A 24,687-nucleotide genomic window follows, 5' to 3' on the forward strand; every position below is an offset into this window, starting at 1 on the left:
CCCCACCCTGAAGGCCTCTCCAGGCTGACTTCTAGCACCTAAGCTGATAATCACTGGTCTCTAAGACACACCAGGCTGTCACGAAGAATGTGGCCTGCCATTACTTAGCTAAGTGGGGGCACTTAGCATAGGCCTGCCTGACCCTTACAGGTGACAACTATAGGTCCAGAAATAGAGGGCCCTTACAAACATCAGTATAGCAAAGGTAAACCCATCCCAAGAAACACAGTGACAACATGGAACACATGTGGGGTCCATGCTGGGGCTAGAGGCTGTGGTAGTCAGAGGCCTGTCTTTGTTCTCCTCTTTTAACATGTGTGTGAGTATGTGGTGCCCATGTGTGTGTGTGCGTATGAGTGTGCAGTGTGTATGTGCTGTACATGTGTGTGAGTGTGTGGTGTGCATGTGTGTGTGTGTGCATGTGTGTGTGTGTGCATGTGGGGGTATACATGTGTGTGAGTGTGTGTTGTGCATGTGTATGCAGACCAGGGGTTGACATCAGGGGTCTTCCTCAGTCTCTCTTCACCTTATCCATTGAGGCAAGGTCTCTCAGTTGGACTCAGAGCTCACTGACATGGGTGAGTCTAGCTAGCCAGCTTGCTCCAAGGATCCTGTCTCTGTCTATTCCAGGTGTTGGAATTACAGGTGGGTCACTGCACCAATCTGGCATCTGCAGGAGTTCAGGGAACCCATACTCTGGTTCTTGGAGTTTGATTGTAGGAAAGGACTTTATCCTCTGAGCCATCTCTCCAGCCCTGTTTTGTTTTATTTTTGAAGTACAGGGAATTGAACCCAGGGTCTCCCACACTCCCTGCAAGGGCTTTACCACTCTGCTGTAGCCTCAGGCTTCTTTTTACTTTTTATTTTGCAACATGACCTCTCTAAGATGATCCTATTGCCTCAGCCCCCTGAGTAGCTGACAGTTTATAGAACAGTGCTTCCAGGCCTGACCAGCGCTTGTTTTCCAACCCCTGAACAGAGGCACAAGAGGTAGATGGGGAAGGAAGGAGAGGGGGAGTGAAGGGGGAGGGGAGCGCATAGCATGGGCTTTTGATCAGCCTGTGGTAGCCTCCAGTTCTCACAGTTCATCAACCCCAGGCCCTGCTCACATCCCACAGGAAAGGGCAGGAGCTGACACCTCCTGCCTGACCAGCCTGTGAGTCTGGGGCAACCTGAGCAACTGGGCAACAGGGAACAGCTTCAAAGGCAACCCCAGACCAGAGAGATGCCTTTTGACCCTTGGGGACCAGCTGGATCCCTTTGCAGGGAGAGTCACTGCGAGTGGGAGGATGGAGAGGCAGGAAGAGGGAAGAGGGTGTGTAGCTGAGCCATGGGTGGGGAAGGGACATCAGAAAAGTCCTTGGGTTCTGACTCAGCCTCCACACAGACCCTGTCTCTCTGCCTGCTGACCTGTATTTGATGGCTCCCTCTCCTTTTCTCCTGTCTCTCTTCCCCCAGCCCCTCTCCCTCTCTCCTGTCCTTGTGCAGCCAAAGCTTTCCTTTAGCTGACATGCCACCTGCTCCCTGGGCTGGAGTGGGACTAAGGGTCTGAACCACCACCTCTGTACCTCAGGCTCTCATCCACTCAAGTGTCCTGTCTGTGTCCACTGTTTGCCTTTTGTTTCTTGGTCACCCATCAGACTCCCCAGCTGTCCTACAGGAAAGCCCCACACCACCACCACCACCACCACCACCACCACCACCCCACCCCACCCCCACCCCTGCCACCGCTGCAAACTACCTCTCACGTTCTCCAGAACCTGTCTACCCTCCATTCAGCACACTTCCCAGGACAGAAGCAGAACTCTGTCAGTAACCCCACATGTTCACAGGCCTCCTGTCCTCTTGCTCTGCAAGTGCTTCTGAGTCCCCACTGTGTGCCAGGCATCACATTTGACATGTGGCCCAAGTCAGATCTTGCATACAACCCACGAACACCTCATGACACAGACAGCAACACTAGCAAAGAGGAAACTGAAGCTCAAAGGGGAAAGTGGCCTGTATGATGTCACACTGCTGGGGAAGTCTACAGAGCAGGTCTCCTCACAGAGTATGCCAGCTTCCGCAGGAGAACAGGGGTACTGCTACCCCCAGTCCTGCCCACCTACCCACACATTCCCTTAGTGAACCAGCCCCAGCCTGGGCACCACCCCTTTGGCTCTCCTACAGGCCATCAGACTGAAGCCCACCTTCTGGCCAAGAAGATACACAGCCAGGAGCCTCGGGGACCATCTATCTGAACCTCACTCCGGCAATAATGCCTGAGAAGCATGTCAAACTGTCAGACAGAATGTAATTACATGAGTCAGAGAATTGACGCCCAATGAAGGACAGGAGCCTGATGGGAGAGGGGAGGGAGGTATAGCTCTCAGATTCAAACAGGAATGGGGCTTCAGGGCAGATGAGGGAGACTCCAAGACCAGGACCCCGAGTACCAATGCCCCATCTGTGCCAATTCAGCCTGTGCCTGCCCTATAGTGAAGAAGCAGCTGTGTTCACAATAGCAAGTTACAATGGCTCCAGCAACGCTTGCCCGAGGTCAGAGGGTGAAAGGTGTGTACAACAGGCAAGACTTCTAGCTGTGACTCTAAGACGAATGCTGCTCTCTGGGCCTCAGTTCCCTGTATTAGGCTAACGGGCTCCTCATAGACTCCTTCCTGCCTAGTCTGACGTTGAGAAGACTCTGGCAGCATGAATGTCTACAAGGCTAGGTCTTGTGTACATGGTGGGTAGGACTGAAGGGTTTAGACAGTAAGAACCAGGGCTGCCTTCCAGTCTCTTCCTGATGTTCTAGAAGCTCTTCTCCACAACTGTAAAGGCCTTACGAACCAAACTGCCTGCCCCACCCCAGTCTCTAGGACCCTTCTTGGGGCTGGAAAAGCTCCTTGTAAATCCATAGCAACTCTGGCTCTGAGGTCCAAGGCCTAACTCTGTACCCAGGCCTCCCTCTATCTTCCTGAGCTACTAAAGCCCTGAGGGACACTGTCATCCAGTCACACTCCCTGAGTTTGGTGGGGATTACAGAGCACCCCTGGTCTGGCTCCTGGGGTAGGAAGGGTGTCCTTTCCCTTGGGTCTGCAGTCCTGACGCTCATCCCAGCCTCTGCTGCCCCCGCCCTCACCCCACTTGTGGCTGTGAGGAACTACTTCCTCAATCTATCTTAACTGCAACAGCCAGGTTCTGCCAAGTAATAACAAACAAATAAACAAGGCATGGGGCCAGCGGGGAGGAGAGAGGAAGGAGGAAATGCCCCTGAACAGACACAGCTCAGCAGCAGCTCCAAGGCATAAACTGCCCAGGCCATGCACTCATTTCCCTCACTGGGAGCTAGTGACACCTAAAGTACCATTCTGAGCAAACAACCCTGTGACAGAGGAGGCAACAGAGAGGGGCAGATGAGATGCCTGAGGCCACACAGCAGGTAGGCAATGGAGCCCTCGCTCTCTGAACCCACATACCCAGATGGCGTGTGCACCCAGATGTCTGTTTGGGAAGTGCACACGGAAGTGGGTGGACGCAGGACACCAGCCCTCCCCCAGAACTCTGCTCCACTCCTTCGTCCCTAACAGCCACCAAGGATCACCCCTGCACTGCAGTCCCCTGAGAGGTGCATGAATCCTGGGCCTCAGATGTAGTGGGGTCTACCTGAGCCCCGAGATTCAGCAGAGTGTACTTGTGCTCAGGATCCTTCAAAGCTGAAGTCAAATCTGGCTCTGTCTCTGTCTCTGTCTCTGTCTCTGTCTCTGTCTCTGGCTCTTAGTGTGATGGCAGGCAGGCACATAGCTTTTTGGAGCCTCAGTTTCCCTATTCGTAAACAGATGGCAGTGATACTGTCTTCCTCGGAGCAGGTGAGGGGTGATGTTTCTGGCTCAGGGGAAGGATGGAGTGTGTCAGCTCCCTGACTGTCTACCAAATGCAGTTTAGATCTAGGTAGGGGCTTTATGTCCTTATCCCTCAACATGTGATCTGATAGAGGTGGTGGTGCCTGCCAGTAATCCCAGCACTTGGGAAGTGGAGAGAGGAGGATTGGGAATTCAAGGTCATCTTTAAGTTCAGGGTAAGTTTGAGGGTGGCCTGGGCTACTTGAAACCCTCTCTCAAACACACACAACACACACACACACACACACACACACACACACACACACACACACACACACGATCCATAGGTGTCACACTCCTGAGTGCTGGTTAGAAGGGTGAGCCTCAGGGCTTAGCCCAGACTGCCAGAGACTGAAGATATACTCTAACAAGTCTCCCAGATCTGTGGAAAAGTAAACAGAGAGACTTTACACATTGACCTCTGAGGGTTTGGTCACCTGATTCTAAGAGTGAAAACTGGGGACAAGAGTGGGGAGAGACCAGGATGGTCCTGGCCCTAGAGGGGCCAGAAATAATCTCCACAGTGACTTGAGCAAACAGCCCAGGAGCCAAAGTGCAGGCCAGAGTGTGGGCGGCTGGCTGCTTCATCCACAGCTAGGCCCAGTGCATGAGGCACCCACACCCAGTGTTTATGGAATAGCAGAAGGGAGGCTGAGATGGTACCGGACTCCGTCAGGACAAACTGCATGAGGAACACCCACTGCTACACCTGTCACATGCACACCAACCTGGGTCTTTGACTCCCCCAAAAGACAGGACAGTTCTAAGACCCAGAACTCTCAGATACATAGAGTCTTAGGGCACTAAGACTCAGCACAGACAGACACACACACACACACACACACACACACACACACGTTTGCGCATGACAATGGCAACCATACCTGTCTCCAGCTACACAGACTCAGGAAAGGCCCTGTCCGCTCTGTCCATGGACATGTGGCAGCTCTTACCTCCAGCACCCCACCATCGGCACACCATCCCACACCCCACTGACCTCATTCACCTCTGCAGGCTGGACTTGTGGGACACCTAAGCTCATGTGGGCACCACAGAAGCCCCAACATATGGGGCCAGAACCCTAAACAGGCCTAGCATTCCCAATAAAAAACCACTTACTATGGAGGTCAGTTAAGCCTGTTTCAGAGAGTGATTTCATGGGTTCTGAAAAGGCCTGTGACCCCAAAATATCTTCCCTCTGGGTCTGGAAATCCCCACCCCCACCCCTCTGAGACTGACTTCTGGGACAGGCTCCCACCTGAAGCTCTTGTCAGCTCCCACCCTGGGAGCGACAGCTGACAGCTGGCCTGAGAGTTGGTGAAAGATGGGCAGGGCAGGGCGTGGTGGTACAGGGTTATTAGTGTTCGCCAGTTCCCACCAGGAGGGGCGCTCTGTCCCTACACCCACCCAAGGGCTAATACCCCAGAAACCAGCAAGAAAGTCCAAATAGGAGAATTTTTAACACCACCCCCATACAGATCAGGGATAACCAAAGTACCATCCAGACTGTCCCCTGAGGAAGGCAAAGTGCTGAAGACCAGGAGAGGACAGGAGCCCTGAGAACAAGGAGGTGGCAGAGCTGGAGGGGGGAATTAATCAGGTTCCAAAATAGCACAGTTGGTTCTGCCTCGCTTCACCCGGCACAGTGTCTGGCTGCTTCTGCTTTCGGTCTGACTCACGCCTGGTGGGGGCAGGAGAGGGTGGCCAGTGTGGATAGAGGCCACCGGACAACCACAAGCAGTGGTCCAGAACCCTCAGTGGAGGGCTCTTCTCCCCATGCCACACCCACTTCTCCTGTCCTGCCCAAGAGTGAGTGGGCTCAGGGAAGAGGCAGTAGGGTACCAAGGAGGGGGAGCTCCCTGCCAGGGTGCTGGCCTCAGTGAGCCCACCTGGGTGTGTCCAGGGATGTAGCTGCCCGACCCAGAACTCAGCCTTTACACCTGCACTGCCTGGAAGCACTCTGACCTCTCCAGCCCGCCAACCAGGAAGCCAGAGGACACTTGCTCTGAAAGCCACCTTCTCCTCTCCTGAGGTGAAAGGGCCCTCCCAGAACAGCCTCACAGTGCTGCGTCCTGGCCAGCCACCTGCAGCTCTACCCCGGGGCCACACGCAGGTATGAGAGGAACATGGACATCTTTCTCCCCCCAGTCACTTCTACCTTTTGCTAGTCCTTAAACACTAGTCTTTTGCCCTTCCCAGGTGGCAGAGAGGAGCCCTGACCATGCGTCGGTGTAGCCGGCGAAGTATCTTGCCCCCAGTAATTATCTTTATCTCTGTGTCCTTCTGCCACCTCCAGGACTCTGAGCTGTTCCATTTCGCTCACAGGAGACTCCAGCAGCAGATTCCCCACAGATGGAAGATGCTTGAGCCCAAACCTGAGAAAGACCCAGAAAAACACATCTAGCGCATGCCTACCTCAGAAACTCCCAGTCCCTGGCCAACTCAGCTGGGCCTGGAACAAGCATGGCCACCCTCTATACCAGTGAGTAAGGGGAAGTGCAATGGACATGGGAAGAGACACCCCTGCTAAGCAGAGTGTCAGTGGTGAGGTAGGTGACCCACCGTGGCAGACATGTGCCTGACACCACCACCAAGACATGCAAACAGTCATCAAACATCAACAGAGAAGAGCTGCAAGTGGCAGCTAGGAAGAAAAGCCAAAGCCACAGGGATCCATGTGGTGGGCCTGGCCAGCAGAGACGTATGGTGAGCCCCAGCCCTGCCCCAGCCCTGTCCCAGCTCTTCACCAGCTTCATGCTGGGGGCTTGCTTACTTGGTATCTTATGGAGCCACTCTGTCCTCAAACTCACAACAGAGCATGGGATGACCTTGATCTTCTGACCTCCGACCTCCACATCCTGAATGCTTGGTTTCAGGCTTGAGACTCTAGGTTTGGTTTTACTCAGGGCCGGGGATCAAACCCAGAGTTTCAAGCATGCTAGACAAGCACTCTATCAACTAAGCACACCCCTAGCCTGCCACTCCCTCTTTTGACTCTCCCTGCTAGCCCAACTAGGTAGAAGACATAGCATGAGGGTAGCAGGGCTGGGGTAGATAGCCCTTCCCCTCAAATCAGACTTGGAAGATCCTTCACTAGGAAGGATCAGGAGTGAGTTTGCAGAAAACTACCCCACAACAACCATGTCTCACGAACTGTATGTTGTTCGGATGCACACACAGGGAGGGGCACCAGAAGGCCCCACTGATCAATGGGCAGCCAAAGGTAGCCATGGGTCTGGAGAAGAGGCAGGGGCAGTGAAAGAAAGGAAAGAAGAATAGCCCCTACAAGGAGTCTAAAATCAGGAGGTGAGTTCGAGGCCAACCTGAGCTACATTGTGAGTTCCAGGATAGCCAGAGCTATGTAGAGAGACCTGATCTTTTTTTTTTTTTAAAGATTTATTTACTTATTTACTTATTTATACAGTGTTCGGCCTGCATGTATGCCTATAAGCCAGAAGATGACGCCAAATCTCATTACAGATGGTTGTGAGTCACCATGTGGTTGCTGGGAATTGAACTCAGGGCCTTTGGAAGAGCAGTCAGTGCTCTTAACTGATGAGCCATCTCTCCAGCCCAAGAGACCTGATCTTAACAAACAAAATAATAATCGTATTTTTCTTTTTAAAGGGGGACTTCTGGCTGCAGGCTATGTGCCTCCTAGCATGATCACACATCTTTCTAGGTGAAAATGTAGTACCCAGGGGTCTCTCACCTGGTGAGGCCAGGAAAGGACTAGCCAGTGTCAGAAATGGAGTAAACACCAACACTAGCTCTGGAGACTAGGCTGGCCTCGAACTCACAGAGATCCGACTGCCTCTGCCTCTGCCTCCGGAGTGCTGGGATTAAAGGCAATCACCACCAACGCCTGGCTCATAATCTACATTTTATCAGCTTCCTGCCCTTCCAGGACTCATGGGCCCTACTTTTCCAGGTAGTCCCTGGGAAATCTCCCAAATAAACTATTTCCAGCTGCATTCTTTTGTCAGCCAGTAGGAATCTGAACTGAAACTGAGCTGCTAGCTCTTGAGCTTAGAAGGGCCAACTGCGGATGAGCTGGCGACAGGAGCTGACCTCCCTGTGGGGACCTGAGAAGCAAGAATGTAAGACTCAGTCACTGGGAAAGATGGCCAAAGTCAGATGTAGTGGCCAAATGTGTACCTATAACTTTCTGACCAATGGGCAGGTAAGAATGTCCCTGGAAGCAGAGCTGTAAAGGTGGAGGGAAGAAACCAGGCTCAGCAGAAATGCTAATGTTCAGGGGAACACTGTCTGTCGAGGGTGGTGACGGTGACATTAGGTTCCTCCACCCGCAGGGTGCTTCTAGGGTAGAGTCCAGGACTCCACCACTACAGCACACTAGTGAGCCACTCATTTGCTAACGAGGTCATTGTGTTGAGAACTCAGGAAGGAACACTAGGGCCACCATTTGATTCAGCATCAAGAGGAGGTGCTCTGCAGAGACAGTGTAGCCGTCTACAATGCTGGCTGCTCTTGCAGATGAACCAGGTCTTGTTCCTAGCCCCCATCATGGCAGTTCACAACCATCTATAACTCTAGTTCCAGAGAACCCAAAGCCCTCTTCTGGCCTGTGAGTATGAGGCACACACATGGTACACAAACACACACGCAAGCAAACACTCGTGTACATAAAATAAAAATATAATTTTTTTTTTTGAAGCAGGTGTTCTGAAGCAGACAGGGCTGAATGTCAGTTACTGGCTGAGATTGAATTGTACGTACTGGCTGTGAGAGCTTCATTAATCTATCTCATCTAATAGAGTTTCGGGTTTCTGGTATATAAAATGAAAATAACCTCCATCCTGGGGAGTTTCTGTATGGACGAAGTATAAAGTATATAATCCAGCATCTGGCAGATTGAGAGTTCAACAAGCCATGAGAGATGAATACCATTCATTCATGGATGGATGGAACAAGTGGGTGGATGGATATGTGTGTGGACGATGAATGGATACATAGATAGGCCAATGAGTAGATGAATGGACAGATTGACATAATCTATAAATAGAGAGATAAATAGTTATATATGTCGGGTGGACATAATGGCTGGATAGATGGGTGTACACAGTATGGTTTTTATTTTATTTGTTGTGTGGGTACACACCCACACATGCATGTCACTGCATGCCATAGCACTGATGTGGCAGTCAGGAAGAACTTTCAAGAGTTACTTCTCTCCTTCCATTGCAGGTTCTGGGGATTGAACTCAGGTTGTCCAGTTTGTGCACTTTTACAGTGTCATGTAGCCCCTCGCCTTGAACTGACTGTGTGGTCTATTGCTCCCACCCTGAAACCTGCAAACAGCACTTCACCACTTTCGGGCGGGGGGGGGGATGTGTTTAAGGGCTCTCTCATGTGCCCTTCATGGGACCTTGTCAATAAGATGTAAGGAACTCAGTGGAGAAACTGAGGCACTGAGAAGCTCCTGTCTGATTCTGAAATTCTCTTTTATTTCACGAATGTGTCTTTTGCCTGTGTGCATGTATGTGACCACATGTGTGCCTAGAGCCTGCGGGGATCAGACGAGGGTGTTGGATCCTCTAGAACTGAAATAATAGATGGCTGTGAGCCATCATGTGAGTATTGGGAATTGAACCTGCGTCCTCTGCAAGAGCAACAAGTGCTTTTAACTGCTGACCCAAATCTCTAATACCCTGTCCAGTTTTCTAGTTAGTGTGTAAGCTTTCCAAGGCCTGTCCTGGGTTTGTCTTCCTTGGAACTCCCATAATCCTCCAAGTAGCAGATACCCGATGCCACCCTCTGGGTCATGCCTGCCGTGTTCATTCACTGAGGGCTTGTTATATCCCCTGCTGTGCCCTGGGGGGAGGGGATCGTGGTGGCAGGGTGTTGGGAAAGGTACAGAGTGAGGACCCTGAGCATCGTGAAGGGAGGAACTGAGGGATGGAGCCAGCCGACATTTCCCCTTCCAGCTATCATCTCCACCTGTCCCCGTGCACCAGCCCTGGGGTTTCACAGTGCCACAGTCACTAAGGAATGCCCTGTCCTTTGCTAAGGTACTGAAGGAGGACACAGGCCTCATACTCAGGATGGACAGGGTAGCTAGGAAAGTGGGTTATGGGAAACAGGACTCTCAGAGTAAGTCCAACTATGGAGGTGCAAAACAAGGTGAACCCACAAAGGGCATGTCTGGGGACTCTCCCTTGGCCATCAGACTTGGACACAAGGCAGAAGTGGGACCCTTATTGCCTGCAGCTAGGCCGCCCATGGCAGGCTCCTTTGCTGTAGAGGCCCCTTCAGGCTAGAAACCTGAGGAGATAGAGAGACTCAGGCCAGACTCTCAGAATAGAAGCATCTAGAGACAGAATGCCCTGCTTCCCAGTGGAACCAAGGCCTGTGAGGGGCTCAGGGCCAGTCTATGGAGCTCAAGAGAAGATTCTAGGCCCGGTCGCGGTCACGCCTCACCGCTACTCTCCTTTCTTTCCCTTATTAGAAAGAACGTATAATACTGCTAGAATGGGGGAACTGAGGCAGAGCCTGCTCTCCAGCTCTGGAAGCTTGCTCTTCCCACCAACCATACCATCCTTGATTGTTATTGACCTTACTTTACGAAGCACACAGGGGATCTGGGTCCTCATGTAACGGGCTCCCTGTATAACCCAGAAGCTATTTACCAGGAAGAAATTTGCCTCCCTTTCCCAGCTTGGCTGTGGAGAGCTGGGGTCATGCAATTTCAGAAGTTCAGCTTGGAAGCAGGGACCAGTGGTTAAGCAGCTGAGTGCTCCTGGCCTCACCCGGACTCTCCTGATCACCAGCCCCCCACCTCTCACCGGAGTTTGAGGCTCAGACCATTGTGGGAGCTGCTGAAGAGACTAGGGAGCCACTGCTGTTGATAGCACCAGTGCCAGGCCCATGACGCAGGCCTGAAGCCCAGGCACACAATGGGGCTGTGTGTACACCCAGCATTACCCTGGAGCAGAGCTGGGACCTGGGCTCAAGCCAAGAATTCATTTCCCAAGAGAGAGCCTCCCACCCCTTCTGGGCAGCAAGGCTGGAGCAGGGGCTGCAGGGGTGAGCAAACACTTCCTACCCTCAGTCCAGGGAGAAGAATGGACAGGCCAGGGACAGGCAATAGAAACAGGGACTCCTGAGTCTACCCACTGGCTATCTGCTCACTTTTGGACCTCTTACATAATAGGGACAGTGTATTCCTGGGATTGCAGCCTCTTTAGTAGTCAGAGGGAGGGTGGAGGGACAAGGGAGTGCCCTGGTCCCATATGTAGGACCTTACTGCTACCTCCACGGCTTGCCCAGGTGTGGACTACATCTGCACAAGTTTTCTGAGGCACCCAGGACTTCTGGCCATCCAGCTGTACAGATACCCTTAGGGTGCCCCAGGAGACTTGCTGGCGCTCTCCCTGGGGAAATGAGTCACCAGCTGGCTACAGCCAGGGTGTCAGGCAGGCGGTGGGCAGGTTCAGCTGCCCGCTCCCCTCCCTGGCAGGTCTCAAGCTGGAAAACCACTCAGTTGGTATCAGGTGTTGACCACAGTGTCCCAGACTGGACCTCAACAGGCCACTTCCATTGGGGGCAGGGATTGCCTGGTGCCTGAATTTTGGGACTTGATGACCTCCTGGTCCCTGTGTTATCTCTTTTAGCTGAAGCACCACAACAAGGAAGGACATTGGACTGCAGGACAAGGCAGCCATTTTCCCCAGGAATAAGCAGGGTTTGAGCAGGGAGTAGTGAGGGAGTGGGGATGGAGTACCTGTGGGCAGGGGGAGGAGGAGGGCAAACCACCTATACCTCAGGTTGTGACCCAAATGGGACAGGCCCTTTGCTGAAGTCACTTTCCATTCTCCTGAGCCTGGGGAAGCACCTGGTGCTGCCTCTGGGGCTCTGCAACAGGTTTCACACACTCTTTCACACAAATGTGGGGCCCTATAGGCTTCACACTCTCTGAAGGTCACACACAAAAATCACAATGACAGCTTTCATCCATCAGACACAGATGGATGACCACTCCTCTTCTGATGGCCAAAGACCTCCGTCTCCTAGCCAAATGACAATAGTAGGTCATCGGCCTCACATAGTATGGTGTCTTAGAGCATATTTAATCCGTGTGATCCTCTGTGTGTGTGTGTGTGTGTGTGTGTGTGTGTGTGTGTGTGTGTCTGTGTTCATGTGTGTGTTCATGTGTGTGTTCATGTGTGTGCATTTGCACTATGCCCACCTTCACCCTGAGAGATTGCTCCTGTTTCCTGAGAACAGAGACTACGAGACCAGTGGGGCCTTGTGGAGAGCAGATGGCTATGATGGAGTCTGGAATTCAGGGCTGGGGTAGCATCAGGCTAGTTCGACAGAGCAGGAAACAGACAATCAAAAAGGGAGCAGGGAGAGGAAGGTGGAAAGAGGTCACTGTGCCAGTCCCACTTTTCTGGGATGTCACGCTGGGGCCATTTCACAGCTGCCTGTATAGCGTATGAGGGCATCTGCACTGTAGTAGGGGCCTCTCTGTTCAGGACCATCCCACCTGTAAGAGCCAGCTCTAAGATGACCACTATCTCCAAGGTTGCCCAGTGTGGAAGAGCAGCTCCACCAGGCTCAAGGGTCTATCCAGAGCAGCTCATCTGTGTCACACACTGAGGGGCACACAGCACCAAAGAGTCTGTGTTGTCAGTCATCAGCCAGGGGCAGGGCACAGAACATCAGAGGACGGGGACATGGCAGTCACCCAAGCCCAAGCCCACTAAAGCAGCAGGACCTCATTTCCAGACAAAACACATGGAGCCCTTACACTAAAGAGAGGGAGAGGGAGAAGGGAGGGTCACCTCCACCCCAGATAGTCACAGGGCACTGCCATGCTCTCAAGACCATAGCTGTGAGACGTGTGGGGGAGGGGAGGTATGTATGACCAAGATATAGCGTATGAAATTTCCAAGGAGTAATAATACATACTATAAGAAATAAATGAATATTGGTTTGTTTATTTTAAAGGCCCAGCTTTCTCTGGCTTCTCCTCAACTAATAGCTGGCTGGAGGAAATGGATGAGGCACGTGTGATGGAGTCCATACAGGACAAATGCCAGCCTCTTTTCCACAATTCCAAAGCAAGAGGGAGGGGCACGGCTAGAGTCATCTCCCAACAGTACCACGGCTGCAGCTCCATGCACACTCGTGCCCTGTGGCCAGGTTCTACAGTCTGGATCTTGCATGCATAGAAATGGACATGACACAACCTTGAGGAATAAGCCCAGATTCCAGCCCACCTTTGTGCTCTTAACCCCTCATGGCTGCTGCTGTGCCAAAGTCACCACTGTCACTATGCCTGGTATAAATGATTGTTCTGAACCCCATCCCAGGAGTCATGTGACATAAAGGAAAGCTGAGAAATCCTCTCAGTCCCTAAGTATCACCCACTATCTCATGCCTCCTCCTTTAGCTGTCCTGTTTTATCCCGGCAGTGTGGAGCCTGCTTCACTTCTCTGAGACCCTTGTCTGCAGGGGGCCAAAGGCCAACTGGATCTACTGATGGCTACCTGGGGAAGCCTATGCCCTTACCTTTAACCTCTCCTTTGTAGTTAGTGGCAAAGCCCACATCACCCCCACACTATCCCCACCCACCGTACTGAGGCAGAGTGAGATGGCAAGAGAAAGCGACACGAGTAAATATGAACCCTGCTACACGTCCAGATTCAAGTGGTGACTGGGAGTGATATAAGAGACCACGCAGCTCTCCTCCAGCCCCCAGAAGCATCCACAGGAGTCGCCATGCACAACATGTTGGCAACACTTGGAACCAGAGCTAAAAATAGACTCCATAATGAGTCACGGCTAAGAATAAGTGGGCAAACAGCCCTCCAGGAAAGGACGCTGCCAGGGAAGCACCACCTCCTGCCCTTCCCAGCCCTTTGCTGAGCACTGCATCATTCACAGAGGAGCCCTACCTCTGCACCTACACGACCAGGCAGGTTCTGTCTACAAGCACCCGCAGCACAGGTCATCCTCCAGCGCCCTGCGTGAAAGACAGGAGTCACAGGCACCTGAGAGCTTCAGAGATGCCCAATCGCAGAAGTAAACTGATGTTTTCTTCTGAAAAGGCATGTTTCTTCCCTCAACACTATGCCCCCTGGCTGGTACCTCTGCTCACCTGTGAAATGGGTCTCCAGAGCCAGTCAGACCAGCTCTCTCCAGTGGGCAGAGACCAAAGAGGGGCAGCAGTCTACTACAGGACCAATATCACACAGCAGGTAAACCCAGAGGACTCTTAGCCAATGGGACCCCATGGCTGGGGTCTCCTTCCAGAAATCACAAGCTTGTTTCGTTTGTGCCCATCTGTAGCTGGAATTTGCGAACCACACAGCACACACATTCTACCGAAGGAACTCCTCTCCATAGCAATGCAGCAATATGGGGTGAGGGCTTTATTTCCGCAGAGGGGAGCCCCGGGGCCAGAGGACAGAAGAGCAAGACAAAGCATAGCGCCATGCCCCAGCCTTTGAAGTGTCTCCCAGAAACCACATGTTAAGCACACAAGACATTCTCATGCTGAGGGCTGGAAAAAAAGGGGGGGGGGGGGGGGGGACAGAGCTCCTGGCGCACAAGCTCCACTCCAGGAAGAGAGGAAGGAAGGATCTCAAGCCAATCTTGGTCATTGAGTTGGAGCACCTGGTCCAGCCTCCGTGATTTCACAGGTAATCACACAGAGCCTCGCTCCAGTCCATCTAGAAAATGCAGCCTGAACAGCAGGAATTCAACGACATGAGGCACATTAGAGAGACATAAAGAGGATTAATAGGGAGACTCAGCAGGTAAATGAGCTGTGAAAGCATAAGGTCCTGAGTTCAAATCCCCAGGAAATAAACCATACAAAAAGCCAGGAGTGGACGCATGTGTATCTGTAACCCAGCACTGTAGGGAGCATGTCACTGGGGCTTGCTGGCTGCCAGTCTAGCTCCAGGTTCAGTAAGAGGGCCTGTCTCAAGGGACATGTGTGCTGGCAAGTACACTTAAACACACATACATGAAAACATATACCACATACATGTTCATACATACACACATGCAAAATTAATTTTAAATGAATATTAACCCATCAAAGGCTCTAACAAGCCCAGCAAAGAACTCGCCCCACTTTGTACACTATGTAAGCACTCCACCACTAAGCCACACCCTAGCCCTCATTTTTGTCTCTCTTTTTTTTCCCATTTTTTTTCAATACAGGGTCTCTCTGTGTAGTCCTGGCTGTCCTGGAACTTGCTTTGTAGACCAAGCTGGCCTTGAACTCAGAGATCCATCGCCTCTGCCTCCCCAATGCTGGGATTAGAGGCGTGCACCACTACACCCAGCTCTCCCATTCTGCTGTATAGGACTGGAGAGATGGTGCAGCAGTTAAGAGCACTGCCTGCTCTTGCAGAGGACCTGGGTTTGGTTCCAAGCACTGCAGGGGTGTTCACAAAAACTGATGACTCAAGTTCCAGGGGGATCTGACGCCCTCTTCTGGCCTCTGTAGGCACTGCATGCACACGGTGCACAGGCACATTGCAAGCACTCACACACCCACATAAAGTAAACATAAATAAATAGCATACATATTTGCATATACAACTGGTGTTACAATATATTCACACAATGTAGAATAATTAAACCAAGTTAATTAACATGTCTGACACCTCAGATATTTATCATTGGTGATGGTGATAACATTTAAAATTTGATCTCAGCTATTTTGCAATACATAAGAAGACAACATAGCTCATTAAATTTGCTGTGCTGTACGGCATGCCCCGAGGGGAGGGGTAATGTTTTCTTGTTGTACTGAGGCTCTGCCTCCTTCGACCAGCACTCCTAGTCTTCCGTCACCCACATCTCACTTTTCAAATTCACACCCCACACCTGCTTGACCACCAAAGCCATCAACAGAAACGGTCTGGGAAAACCCCTGGACGATTCAGGTTTATCAATCTGAGGACTTCGTAGAGAGGTCAACAGGAGCCATGAGAATTTGAAGCAAACCCAAACCAAGGGCAGCCGCCAATACTAGAAAGTTCTAGCAGCCCTGTGGGCTATAGGAGGCTAGCTCTTCTGCCATAGAGAGCTCCTTCTTAGGCCACCTGGGGGATTCTGATTCTCTACCTAGAGGGGCAAGGAAGGGATCGATTGTGTGACACTGAATCCAGGGCCCTTAGGAACAAAGTGCTTTGCACCCCTTAGCTCACAATCAAACAGCAGCTGCTCACTATAGGTCGATTTTCATTAAACACCTCACTGCACTATGAAGCTCATGCTGGAGCCTCTGGGCTCAGTGCTGGGCAGACCGGAAGCTGCCCACAGCTTTCTGGAAATTGGAGGCTACCTTGGGCACTGACCTTCCTCTGGCAACATAACCCTCAAGCCAGGGCTCTTTGGAGACTCAATGAAGGGAGTGCTCCAGAGACTGGGGGTTGCCAGACCTGGTCTCACCCCCTGGGGCCTTAGCTGACCACCTACACTCAAAGCCAGGGATATCCCCAGCCTGCCATGATCACAGGCTTCTCCCCACAGCTCCTCCTACTACCCTCAGTCACAGGGTGGGGAGGAAGGGGATTCTCCAGACAGGCAGCTGATATCCTCATGACCTTCCTCAGCCATCCCAGCCTGAGAGACCACAACAGCAACCCACCCAGAGCTCCTACACTTCCTGCAATGGGTTTATCAGTGCTGAGTCACGAGATGCTGGGGCACTGTCCTAGCAGGCTGTCAGTGGGTTAGGGTGCTCACTCTACAAACAAGACACCGAGATCCAAGCACTTGCCAAGGCTAGGATTTAAGGGATATAAGGGCCTTAGGTTCCTGGGGCAGGACTCAGAGCTGAGGGTCAGGTCACAGACTAGGCCCACCAGAGCCAGCTGGGGCTGCAGAGGGCAAGTCAAAGTTCAGGAGGTTACAGAGGCACAGCAAGAGGGGAAAGGGCTAAACCCTTTGCTTCACACCAGTTACTGCAAGCAGGGAGGAGGACATTGCAACTCTAAATCTTCAACAGTACCCCACCATCTGGAAGCACTAGAAACAACCCTCCGCAGTGTCCCCAGGGGATGCCCACCCAACTTTCTGATCTGACACACACGACACCTCCTGCCAGGCCCAGCCTTGCAGCCTCCATCAATAAGGAACTGCGCCTCTAGAGCTCTCTAGGCCCCTAGACCACAAGCCAACCAACCATGCCAGGAACTATCTCTTCCCTCATCCCATTCAACACTCCGGATTCTCCATCATCTCCCTGAAGCCTCACCCCCAAGCCATATCTCTGGGTTTTAGGATGGCAAACTCAGCTCAGCTGAGGTGCTAGCCTTTATAAGCAATAGGTCCTGCATAAGCCCTGCTCAGAAGAGAGAGTCTCTAAGGCAACGGCCCCAAAGTTTTTAACCATGACTCACAGAAAGACATATTTCATTTGACCTTGAAGGCGCACACACAAAACAAAGTGTTTTCCAAAACAGGAGTTCCTGATCTACTGGCACTGTGCAACACACTCACACAGTTCTGTTCTATTCTGTGTATGTGTGTGAATGTGTGTATATGTGTGTATGCATGTGCTCGAGCATACAAGCACATGCCAGAGAGACAGCAGGTTCCTGCTCTATTACCCTCTGCTCATTCTTCTGAGACAGGGTCTGTTACCAAACCTAAAGATCACTGTTGCAGCAAGGCAGCTAGCTCTTGGAAGCCCATCTCTAATGCCCAACAATGCAGTTACAGGCACCCGTGGCCATTCCTGGCTTCTATGTGGGTGCTGGGGATTCAAAGGTCCTTATGCTTTTCTGTGTAGCCCTGGTTGTCCTGGAACTTACTCTGTAGACCAGGCTGGACTCAAACTCAGAAATCTGCCTGCCTCTGCCTCTGCCTCTGCCTCTGCCTCTGCCTCTGCCTCTGCCTCTGCCTCTGCCTCTGCCTCCCGAGTGCTGGAATTAAAGACGTGTGTCACCACCACCCAGCTTCTACAGCCCTTTTCTATTATTCCTTTTTAGTTTTTAAAAATGTTTGTGGAGGGCCAGAGGGATGGCTCTATGGTTAAGAGTGCCTCCTGCTCTCGCAGAGGACCTGAGCTTGCTTCTCAGCACCTTCATCAGGTGGCTGACATTTGAAACCCTAGCCCCAGGGAGGATTGGACTCCCTCTTCTGGCCTCTACAAGCACTTGCCCTCACCTTGCATACACTCACACAGAAACACACGTAAGTTTTTTCTTAACAACAAAAACTGTTCATGAAGACCACAGCAATGACTTCATGAGTTCAGTAGTGGTCTTGTCCACAGTTCAAAACAGCCCTCCCTGACCACCGGTCCCACACCTATGCAGCTTCAACTCCAGGCCTAGTGGGTGGCCCGCCACTCACCTTTCACCCATGCTGCTTTACAACCTGACCTCATCCCTCCCATCCCTCTAGCAGGTAGGAATTGTTGGGTCCTCATTTCCAGTATGAAGAAACCGAGGCTCAGGGTCACACAGTAAATGACTAAGGTAGAACCAATCATATTACCATACCACTCTCTCCATCAAACCTCCCTTGAGGGTTGGGGTGGTACAGCATTAGCAAGGTCCAAGGTTCCAAACCCCAGTGTACACACACACACACACACACACACACACACACACAGGAGAGGGTAACCCTTGGAAGGAGGCCCCTTGAGGTGTTCAGCTGCACTTCCTCTTGAGCCCCAGCCATTTCCTCATTTTCCCCAGTGCTGTTTCTCACCCAGCCCCCTACATCTCAGTGAGAGGAAGTTGCACAATCCCCTGGGAACAGCAAATGTGGCCAAGGATTACTCACGGCACAGAGGGAAGCTCCAGCTGGAAGCCTCTTTCCCTCCCTGCAAAAGCCCACCCTCTCCAAGCAGGTTGGCTCCAACCTCCCCAGCCCCAGGTTCCAGTCCTAGAGAGACTTTCTTAGTCACCCAGAGATACACAGAGGGACAATGGACAACACAAACCTCCCAGAGGATACCAAAGTTCTTCTCCACCTACCCCACTGATCACATACCCATGGCCTTGGCCTCCAGGCACCCAGTTCAGTGTCTTATATAGCCCTTCTTGATATGACAGACCCAGTCAGGCTCTGTGCAGACAGGAGCCAAAGCACTCTGCCTGGTGGAAACAGTCTTATGCATAACCATTCTTACAATTTCTATGGCTCCTAGGTCTCTTCTCTAACAGCCTGTCACAGAGGTATGACAAAGCCTGCACTGGGTGCCCACAGGTAGATACTTGTCTGGAAGGCAGTTACTAAGCTGCTAGCAGCCACCTCTACCTCAGGATGGAGGAGTTCCCTGGACCCTTCTTCCCAGCGTATTTCAGAGGTGTAGTGGGGAGGGTGGACCAGTCATGACTCCTGGAGAATGCAGAGATAGGTGTAGCAGGGAGACGGAACCAGCTGTGACTCCACTCCTGGAAAAGGCAGAGGCTAGTGAGATGAGGGGAGCCCAGAACAGAGAGGCCGGAGAAGACCAGAGAGGACAATTAGACTCTGACTTGTCCTGGGCTAACAAACAGGAAGAAACGTGAAGGGTGAGCCTAGCTGGATGTGCAGAGCCCCAATGCTGTCCTGGACCTTCGGTGGGGCCTCAGATAAAGAACAGTCATAAGTACCTCTTTATCATGCCCACAACCTTGGACTCCAGCTAAGGACAAAGTCAGTAGGTCTGCCTGGGCCCCAGGGCTCCCACAGAGCCCCACATTTCTACAGTCTTCATCAAAAGCCTGGGGCCTGCAGGGTGGTTCCTTGCAGGGGGACCCACAGCAACAGGCTCATCTGCTGACTCCCTCTGTCCCATGGACAAGGACACAGTGGGGGAGGAAGGGGCAATGCTAGAAAGCCCGTCTTGTCTGGGAAACACAGTAGCCCCAGGGTTCCATATACAACAGCTTCCCCAACACCTGAGCCCCCATCCTGATGACAGCCCCATTAAGGAGAGAGGTAGCAACCCTACCTCCGTTTCTCAGTTTTTCAGATTGAGACACTGAGGCACAAAGCACTTAAGCAACTTTCAGAGGCCATACCACTGAGACTTGGGGCTGGGCCATTTTCTGATGTGGGACAACTTGTTCTTTTTAGGGTGCTTCATAATAACACCAGCTAATGTCATCAGACCCGGCCAAATGTCCTCCAGTCAGCAAATTGCTCCCACCTGAAAACTTCTGCCCTAGGGGTGGCTAAAAGTCAAAGGACCCCCCCACTTTCAATGGAAGGTACAGAGTGCTCCTCCAGTGCCAGATGTTCTAGGCAGGAGGTCCAGAAGCATGGCTGGGAAGAGGGTACCCCCATAGCAGGCACTGCCATTTGGGGTCCCCTCCATTCAAGCATGACTTACTGGCAACTTTCCAATAGTACAGAGGTCTGTCTCCATTTTGATGAGAGACCCCTTCCATCATTGACCAGAAAAGATGAAAAGAAGGAAACTGATTAATCCTAATTGATGCGTTCCCTGACCTCAGAAATATGAGCATCACTTCCAGTCCTCGGTTTTCTGGGGAGTCATTCCAGGGTCCCTTCGGATGCTAAAATCCAGAAATGTTTGGTTTCTCTTATACACAGGACATCTAGCCCAGTGCTCATCCTCCTATGTTCTTTAAACCATTGGTAGGTTACTCCAAAACCTAACATGATTGTATTGTTTAAGGAATAGCAAGAAAAACTGTGTACATATTCAGTACAGGTATATTTTATGTGTATGTGTGTGTCTGGGCGTGGGTGTGTACATAAAAGTGCAGTGTCCACGGAACCCAGAGAAAGGTGCTGGATCCAGACAGTTTATGAGCCACCAGTGTGGCGCTGGGAGCCAAACTTAAATTCCCTGAAAGATGAGCAAGCCCTCTTAACCACTAGGTCTCCTCCTCAGACATTTTTAACCTGAAGTCGACTCCATTCTCAGATGTAGAACTCCTAGATAGAGGGTCCACTGTATACACCAATGATTTAACATATACATACTAGCAAACAAAAATATGCCAAAAATAGACTTACTTTTAAAATGAGGGGCTGGAGAGATGGCTCAGGGGTTAAGGCAGCAAAGCAGCCAGCTACTAGCTCTTAACCTCTACCTCAGCTCAGACCAAAGGGGTGATCCTCAAACTGCTCCTCAGATTCACTCAGACTGCTATGCTCTCCTCAACGTGGCTGGAGAATGAACGCCAGCCCTGAGACCCTGTTCCTGTCTTAAATATCTCTAATAAGTCCTGGGATTAAAGGTGTGTGATCCCAAGCACTGAGATCATCTTTGTGTGAGCTATTTCTCTTTAGGACTGCATCAATTTTGTATAGCTCAGTGTGGCCTTGAACTAACAGAGATCTGTCTACCTCTTAATCCTGAGCCTTAGGATTAAAGGTGTGTGCCTGGCTTCTATGGCTTGTGGCTAACTTTGCTTTCTGAATCCTCAGGCAAGCTTTAATAAATCATAAATAATACATCACCACAACTTGCTGTTCTTGCAGAGGACCCAGTTTTGGTTCCCAGCACCAACACGGTGACTCACAACCATTTGTAACTCTAGTTCCAGTGGGTCCCACACCTTCTTCTGGCCTCTGCAGGTACTGTACACACATGGTATACATAGGATGGGAATGTTAATTACACCTATCATAAGACACCAGGCAAGTTGGTGGCACACACCTTTAATCCCAGGAGAGGCAGAGGCAGCTGGATCTCTGAGTTCTGGCCAGCCTGGTCTGCATAGCAAGTTCCAGACAGTCAAGGCTACTCAGAGAAACTCTATCTGGAAAAACCCCAAATAATAATAATAATAATAATAATAATAATAATAATAATAATAATAATGCAAACATAGTGGTAAGCTCTGGAAGGGAAGAAGTTTCTTTGAACTCACAGAGATCCACCCTCCTCTGCCTGCTGAGTGCTGGGATCAAAGGTGTGAGTCACCAGACCCAGCTCACAAAGCTGATTTTAGAGTTCAGGTTACAGTTTGCTTCTCCATCCAGGAGCTTGGTATCTGAGGAGTCCCTTTTATTTAAAAGATTTATTTTATTTGTATTTATGTGTGTGTACATGTTTGTATGTGCAAGTGTGTACAGGCACTCTTGGAAGCCAGAAGAGGGTGCCAGATCCCCTGGAGCTGAAGTTATAGGTGGTTGTGAGCTGCCCCATGTGGGTGCTGGGAGTCCAGCCAGTGAGCCATTTCTCCAGCCCTTCAGGCGCCCTCCTTGCTTATTGGTTCTTTTTATGCACGTGATCATTCTTCTGAGGAAGTCAGAGGACAACTTACAGAAGTCAGTTCTCTCCTCCCTCAGTGTGGGTTTGGGGACCAAACTCAGATAACTGAGCTCAATGGCAAGCACCTTTACTGCCTGAGCCATCCTGCTGACCCAGCTACTTTTATGCTTGTATATTTATGCTGTCTTTGGCAACTGCCCTGCATTTCACAATAAAACAGGGCAGGAAAGGACAAGATATAGGTAAATAGTAATAGAAATTCCAATATTTTCTTCCCACACCTGGCTTTGAAAACACTATAATTAGGCTCAAAACACTTGGATGATAACCTATAATTAGTCAGAGTGTGTGATGCTTGGGGCCCTCTCTATGAAGACCCCCAAGGTGCCCAGCATGGCTCAGGCTGCAGGCTGCCCCTCAGCCAACCAGAGCTGGCTACCTCAACCTCTTCCTCATCCTGACCAGGATGCATTCCTGGATAAGGGCAGGGTGAGAGCATCAGGCCAGGTGCACACCCACCCCACGCTATCCTGGGGCATTCCTCTGAGAGCCTAATGGCAGGACCTGGAGGCTCACTCTGGGTCATCCCCTGAGCACGAGCAAAGGAGGAAGGCAGAAAAAGAAATAAAGTGGATGGAGAGAGAGTGGAGAGAGAGAGAGAGAGAGAGAGAGAGAGAGAGAGAGAGAGAGAATATGCACTAGAGATAGAGATAGCAGTGGAGAGAGGAAGAAGGGTGAGAAGAGAAGTGGAGGGAGTGGAGAAGAGAGAAGTAGACACACTGGCCTCAGGCTTCCAAGTATAATACCTCAGAGTCCCAAGGCTTCTACACAGCAGGTGAATGGCCCAGGGGCCTCCCCTCTCCTCCAGAATGCCTAGAAGGAAGGACTTGGTCCAGGAAGAAATCCTCCTGGGCCTGCAGCAGTGACCCCTAGCTAAATAACCCAGAGTGTGGCAGAGCAGCCCTTTCTGGGGTCCAGAAGGCAGGGAGGGCTGAGGGCCCACCCAAGAGTCAAAAGGCCTCATCTGCCTGCCTTATTCTGTCTACTCCCTGTCTGCCGGTCTCTGTCCTTTGAGACTTCCAGAAGCTTCTGTCTCTAACCACCTACTTGTACAGTACAGACTTGGGTGCCAAGTCCACATCTGGTGACCCCCATAGTTCTAAAGGCCACGGGCTGCTAGCTGCTGGGTCTCTATGCTCCCTCCTTCCTCCTCTCAATAACTTAGAGACAGTGCCATCCAGGCAGCTGCTAAAGCTCCAATCAGCCCAGGGGAGAGCCAGCCAGCACTGCCCTGACGGGACAGCTGAGCACACCTGGCTAGAGCTGGGAAGAGATGAGTGACGGTGGGGGGTGGGGGTGTAGTGTGTCATCTCCTGGCCACTCCACATCCCTTAGGGACTATAGGGGTCTGAACAGGTGCTGTTCCCAAACTGATTATAAACAAACCAGAGGACAGGCTGTGACTTCCCTTGCCAAACAAGCAGAAGCCCTGCCCCCCACCCCCAAGACCCACTGATAGAACTGGGAGAACTTTCTATGGGGAGAAGCAGGCCAAGAACCCCAAGTCAGCCGGGCGTAGGTGGCTCATGCCTTTAATCCCAGCACTCGGGAGGCAGAGGCAGGTGGATCTCTGTGAGTTCAAGGCCAGCCTGGTCTCCAGAGCGAATGCCAGGATAGGCTCCAAAGCTACACAGAGAAACCCTGTCTCAAAAAATCAAAAAAAATAAATAAATAAAAAACCCAAGTCAGAAGGCCGAGGGCTGGATCACTGAAGGGGAAGAAGGTCAAGGAAGGGTCAGAGCAGAAGCAAAGGACTGGGGTCTTTGCTGAGCTGTGTATGAGGTCCTGGATATCTAGGGATGAAGTACCTACAGAGTAGGAATCCTAGAGAAGCCATCTGTAGGCCCTCATTTCTGGGCATATGAGGGGATTCAATTTGTGTTCACTCATTCATCCTGAAAAGCTTTACTGGACATCCACCATGTTGGAGGCTCTCCTTTAGGCAGAGGGAATGGACCGAAATAGACTAAATCCCTGTCTTGAGAGGTCATGTTGTGGAATATTAGCTTAAGATGTGTTATATTCATTTATGATGTGTAATATTTGTTTAATGATGCAAAGATGCCTTGCTTTCTTTTGTGCTGCATTTGTTTAACTCTATGAAGCAGGACAGACAAGCAGGAGGATGGGAAGCTGTGTTACTCTGCCTGCCCCAAAACACCTGAATGGTCTAATAAAGAGATGAACAGCCAATAGCAAGTCAGGAGGGAAATAGGCAAAGCTGCCAGGAAGAGAGAATAAATAAATAAATAAATAAATAAATAAATAAATAAATAAATAAATAAGAAAGAGAAGAAATCTAGGGAAGGGGGAGGAGAGAGAAAAGGAAGAGGAGGATGCCAGGGGAGCCACCCAGCCACCCAGCCACCCAGCCACCCAGCCACCCAGCCACAGCCGCACAGCTGCACAGCCAGTCACGGAGTAAGAAGTAAAGAAAGATATATAGAATAAAGGAAGGTAAAAAGCCCAGAGATAAAATGTAGTTAAAGAGAAACAGGATAATTTAAGTTAGGAAAGCATGCTAGAAACAAGCCAAGCTAAGGTCAGGCATTCATAAGTTAGAATAAG

General features: G+C 51.1%; 1 protein-coding gene across 3 annotated transcripts in view; it reads right to left on the minus strand.

The window, feature by feature from the left end:
* The window catches only part of Tfeb (transcription factor EB), a 47,902-nt gene that overhangs the window by 12,272 nt on the left and 10,943 nt on the right, over positions 1 to 24,687 (minus strand). The window contains exon 2 of one of the 3 annotated variants that reach the window (XM_035451172.1): positions 19,143 to 19,279. The exons of the other annotated variants lie outside the window; for them this stretch is intronic. The gene's annotated coding sequence lies outside the window, so the exon portion shown is untranslated. The remainder of the gene's footprint in view (positions 1 to 19,142; positions 19,280 to 24,687) is intronic. 3 annotated transcript variants of the gene reach the window in all.

This window comes from Cricetulus griseus, assembly GCF_003668045.3.
Source record: "Cricetulus griseus strain 17A/GY chromosome 1 unlocalized genomic scaffold, alternate assembly CriGri-PICRH-1.0 chr1_0, whole genome shotgun sequence".
Classification (NCBI taxonomy): Eukaryota; Metazoa; Chordata; class Mammalia; order Rodentia; family Cricetidae; genus Cricetulus; species Cricetulus griseus.